The following is a 5,758-nucleotide window of genomic DNA, read 5'->3' as shown; positions in this document are numbered from 1 at the left end:
CCTATGAAGAAAAATAAAAAAAATTTAAATTCATTCCAGTTTTATACATTCATGATTTGATCACATGTATAACTTTTCTTTTTTATTACCTTATTTAATTTTATTATTATTACTACTATTGCTGCTACAACCTAGAAGATACCTCAGTGATACTAATACCTGCTGGTAAAGTTAAAGGTTTCACCTTTCTTTCTTTAAACATATCACAATACCTTTCTTGAGTTAAATATTATCTAATGGCTTTAAGAAGTTATGGTAATGTTCATCAGTTATAGAGTGTGGGTTTGTGTGTGTGTGTGAGAGTGTATTTTGAAGAGGGCTTTGGTGGTTGGGATGGTGAGGGTGGTGGGTGTTGTGTGTGGGGAGGGGGGGGGGGAAGTAAAAGAGTGTTCATTACACGATTTCTCCTGTTGTTTGTAACAATCACACCCTGGTATAGCTATTTCGAGTGGCAAATACAAACTGCAAAAAAAAAACATCTATATCATTGCCAACGGCCATATCACGATGAACACACCGGTTCTCGTCCGATCACCGAAGTTAAGCATCGTCGAGCGTGGTTAGTACTTAGATGGGTGACCGCTTGGGAACACCACGTGCCGTTGGCACTACTATTTTGCACCCTACAGAAAAAAATTTTTTTTTAAAAATTTCAATTTTAAATTTTTTTTTCCCCCACAATCACCACATTTCCCCCCCCCCCCCTAACACACACACTCACTCTCTCTCAATCAATCAATCAATCAATCAATCAATCAATCAATCAATCACTCACTCACTCACTCACTCACTCACCCACCCAGTAGCTGTGAATCTTTGCATGTGTATACCTCATACAAAATTCAAAGTGAAAAAATAAATATATAAGTGTATATGTATGTATGTATGTATGTATGTATGTATGTATATATGTATATATATATATATATATATATATATATATATATATATATATATATATAAACACACACACACACACCTATTTTGAAGTTTCTCTGTTTCAGTGGGCAGTTATGTATAATAATGAGAGATTCAAAAAGACGTTGATAACAATGTCATCAATGCCTGTTTAGTGTGCTCATTTGTTGGATGGTCGGCAGCAATACTAGAGGTGGTACAGCTGTAACCTGTAAAATTGTACCTGCAATGTGTTGTGTATGGAAAAAAATAAAAATTATATCATCTAAATTTTTGTTATCCAACAATAACCTTCCCATCAATGCATGATGTCACAGTAGCCATAGCTCTACTCTTTCTGCCATATAACATTGGGGGAAAAAAAAAAAAAGGAGCTATTAGAATAATAACAAAAGATAAAAAATCATCTAACTGCAGACCAAAATTCAAAAAACTTAAAGTCCTGACTGCCATAAATGAATACGTTCTAGAAACTTTTTATTCATTCTTAAGAAAAAGAAGAAAAAAAAAATTATTATTTTTTTTTTTTTTTTTTTTTTTTAGATATTCGCACATAGGTATAACACCAGAAATGCTAGTAAATTGAGGATAGTTGAACATAACACTAGGCGATTTGAAAATGGACTAAATTACTTGGGAGTAAAACTTTACAACTTAATATCACAGAAAATAACTAAAACAATTTACCAGTATTAAAAAAAAAAACAGTAAAAAAAATTCTTCTAGAATATCCTACCTACCCTCTGAAGCTATTCTTTAATTTGATTGATAATAGAGAAATTGAACTGTTAATTTGTTGAATGGACTTGTGATAACAGCTGCTTCATGTTTTGCATAAAGTTAAATTGTGTAACATGTTATGTATTTTTTTTTTTTGAAATTTTTTTTCTTGGTAACTTGCATCATGTAAATATTAATTGTCTGCACATACATGTTCTATATCCCGGAGCCTTGACTCCACGTGGGATCAACAGAACAAAAATACAAAAAAAAAAAAAAAAATCCAGCTCACTAATCTAGGTGCATTTTGCTAACAATATTTGGAATATATATATATTTTTTTTTTGTGTAACATGCAAATTCTGTATTATTCTGCACACATTATTTATAATCTTCTATCATTTTCTTAGATAATAACTATTAATTCATAAAATAGATTGTGTGTGCATAACCTCCTGGAAACATTTGCACTTACCTCCTACTTTACTTTTTCATTTAAGCAATCCTATTCGCATGTATACACTTAGGTTGCAGCATCGAAATTGTGTAAAATTCAAAGTGTGTATTGCCTGAAAAAAAAAAAAAAAAAAAAAGACATACCAAATATTTGCATACAGCGACACACTACATATTTGCACACAGTGGAGTTTTGCGGTAATTAACCTAGCACAATTTACCACACGCAATCACACGCCCGCGATGAGATAACACACTCGCTGTTTTCCTGTTGACCGGCACGAGGAGTAAGAAAAATTGATATTTACACGAGCACACACTCCCACACTAGTCACAACGTCGGTCATCAAGTTGTGTTGAAAATTCCTGTAGCCTCTGTTTTCCCAAATGATTTCACTTAAAATTTCATTTAACAAGACCATAAACAAATTTACAATACTAATTTCTTAAACAAACACTTCAGCGAACAAGTGACTGTCGCATTCATTACAAAGCTTACAACTTAACAGATGTTTCCGATGTGAAATAAAATAAGAAAATGTTTTACAACCAACCTAGAACATTTAGTCAAAACGTTTTTGTCCTGGTTTATGATTATTTTCCGTGACATGAATGTTTCAAAACTAATAAAAATACGAATGCAGCCAAATATAATGAAGTTAGCACATAAAAGACGACTTAAAATATTTCATTTTTCGAGAATTGGCAGAGCAAGAACGCACAGGTCCAACGGAAATTTCTTTAAAGATAAACGACCATCGGACAAAAACACCCCCTCCCCTCATCCTCAAAAATACGTGAATAATATACTTTTTCAATTATATTTTTATCGTTTTTTTTTTTTTTTTTTTTAATATACTCATTAAAACTTCAAAATAAGCAGGTACTCGTGTGTTTTTCTCTCTACAATGTACCTGATCTCGGTGCGTAAACCTACATCATTTAGAGATGGAATTAATGTACACATACAAGTAAAATTTTGTTCCATTGTAAAATTGAGAGAAAGAAGGTTTTCCAAACGCATTAAGTATGGAGACTTTAAATAAGATTACGAGCTTATAAATGTTTGCAACGAAATAAAGTGACCATGTATCTGCAATTTCAAAAATATTTTTGCTCTGCTAACCTCACATGCAAGCAAGTAAAAATAACCTCACAACTTACTTACCTCTCTCAATTTCGCAGTACCAAAACATAGAAGGGATAAATAGGATAGTTTTTATTCGAAATCCTGCAAGAGTTTTAATTTTTATTAAAATATTTCTCCAATGTAGCATGTGTGTGGAATACTTCATCAGCAACTTGCATCTGCACCTTGAGTGAATTGAAGGGCAGCCAGTTTTAAAAGCTAAACAGAAACTGCACTCTTGAGAATGCATCAGATCCAAGTGAAATGCTTGTTGTGTGTACAGTTAAAAGTTTTATTATTCACACAATGAAAATGTAAACAAAATTTACTCACAATAATAATCACATCATCCTTGGAGGTGCACGAAGAAAGCCATTCCAGGTGGCACTGAACAAGGTGATTTGCTAGTGCTTCCACAGCAAACAGCCTTCATGAAATTATCTCCACATTTTCAGCATACTATACACTAAAGTATACCTAAGTTAATTTAACCATTTTCAAGTGATTCCAGCACAAATTACGTATTTGATTCCTTGAATAACATCTGCAAATGAAAAGTTCCCTGTTTGGTGTAGCAGTAAATTTAAACAGCTCGCAGTGCAAATTAAACAGTGCAGCTGCCATAAAAAAATTACACTATTAGTGGAACTGCCCATTATGTCATCGTAGACTGCTGACATTTAGAAAACATTGAAAAATCAGTGCTAAAGAAGCCCTACATTACTTTCGCTGTCCAAAGTGCGCTGCTCCCTACGTGAGCAAGGCATCGAGAATTTTCTGAACCGTCCGCAACCAGAAAATTGGGTAACCAGATATTTGCAGAGAGAAAAATTTTATTTTCACTTTGCTCTTGCATTCTGTAGGATCAGTCTCGTCATGGCAGATACCGCAGCAGCGACTGCAGCACCAGCTGTTGCCCCATCACAGGCAGCTTCCCCGAAGAAAGGCAAGGCTGCGTCGAAGAAGCCACGAGCCAAGCCCGCGCACCCGCGCACATCTGAAATGGTGGCCTCTGCGATCAAGAGCCTCAAGGAAAGGGGCGGCTCATCACTGCAAGCCATCAAGAAATACGTCGCCTCTACCTACAAAGTAGATGCGGAAAAGCTGGCACCTTTCATCAAGAAATACTTGAAGGCAGCAGTGGCTAGCGGCGAGCTTGTCCAAACCAAAGGCAAGGGTGCGTCTGGCTCCTTCAAGCTGGCTTCAGGGACCACCGGTGCTCCGGACCAGCCCAAGGCTCCAAGCGGCAAGCGTGGTGCAGCTGCCCCTAAGGAAAAGAAGCGATCCGTAGCCAAGAAGGCAGCGGTGGGCAAGAAACCAGTCAAGAAGACTCCGCCTACAGCAGAAAAGAAAAAAAAGGCAGCAGCTGCAACCCCCAAGCCCAAGAAGGCACCTTCAAAGGCAAAAAAGGTGTCCAAACCTCCCACGAAGAAACCCCGTGCTCCAAAGCCAAAGAAGGTTGCCCCAAAGAGCAAGTCGCCCAAGAAAGCAGCCCCAAAGCGGAAATGAAGATGCCAGCAGGACCGCTGGCACTTTCTGTGGCACTGTACCACCTTATCGGCCCTTCTAAGGGCCAACAATACTAGTCATGAAGGTATCAGTTGTTGCAATCATTGCCTCCTATAGCCACACCTCTGCCGTTAGGTAAAATTCTGGTTAAAAAATTTCTTATGGTATTTGAAGCGGGGGAAATAAATAAATAAATAAAGAAATTTATCAATTACATTGTGTGTATAGTTTAGGTGCAAAATTATTTAAAGTTTTTAAGCAGGAAAACGTCTTACAAACATCTCACTCTTATTTCAGCATATATATATATACACATATATACACACACACACACACATATTTTTTTTGTAAGGATTAGGTCTCAGGGTATTAATGGTGAACTTTATGCTGCTGCTGCTGCTGCTGCTGCTGATGGTGCTGCTACTGCAGACAGGCACTGTTTGAAGAGTTTTTATTTCCTATGCAGAATACATTGCATTGTGTGCAAATCTTTTGTGTACAATATAAACAACCACCTCAAAACACAGACACTATAACTGTGTTTTTCCAAATTCTTATTAATGTAATATATTATTGGCTGGGTAAAGGTCAACGACAGCTAATAGGTACAAAAAGCCAGACAACTGTTTTCCTTTCAAATTTGACAGTTATTTTTAGCCCTAATAAGGGCTGTTTTTTTTTTTCCCCCTTGCAAAAAAAATGGCAAGGAACTCAAGCACGCTCGCCACGGATACGCCGGGCAAGCTGGATGTCCTTGGGCATGATGGTGACCCTCTTGGCGTGGATGGCGCACAAATTGGTGTCCTCGAAGAGCCCCACCAGGTAAGCCTCGCTGGCCTCCTGCAGCGCCATGACGGCCGAGCTCTGGAAGCGCAAGTCTGTCTTGAAGTCCTGGGCGATCTCTCGCACCAGGCGCTGGAAGGGCAGCTTGCGGATAAGCAGCTCGGTACTTTTCTGGTAGCGCCTGATTTCTCGCAGCGCGACAGTGCCAGGGCGGTAGCGATGTGGCTTCTTCACTCCCCCCGT

At 37.7% G+C, this 5,758-nt stretch overlaps 1 non-coding gene across 1 annotated transcript; it reads left to right on the top strand.

The window, feature by feature from the left end:
- Positions 1 to 489: 489 nt before the first annotated feature.
- On the top strand, positions 490 to 608 carry LOC134543520 (5S ribosomal RNA). Its single transcript, XR_010077013.1, has one exon. It is a non-coding gene; the product is annotated as a 5S ribosomal RNA (ribosomal RNA).
- Positions 609 to 5,758: the final 5,150 nt, after the last annotated feature.

This window comes from Bacillus rossius, unplaced genomic scaffold (assembly GCF_032445375.1).
Source record: "Bacillus rossius redtenbacheri isolate Brsri unplaced genomic scaffold, Brsri_v3 Brsri_v3_scf1102, whole genome shotgun sequence".
NCBI classification, from domain to species: domain Eukaryota; kingdom Metazoa; phylum Arthropoda; class Insecta; order Phasmatodea; family Bacillidae; genus Bacillus; species Bacillus rossius.
The sequence above is the reverse complement of the archived record's forward strand: the minus strand, read 5'-3'. Positions and strand labels throughout refer to the sequence as shown.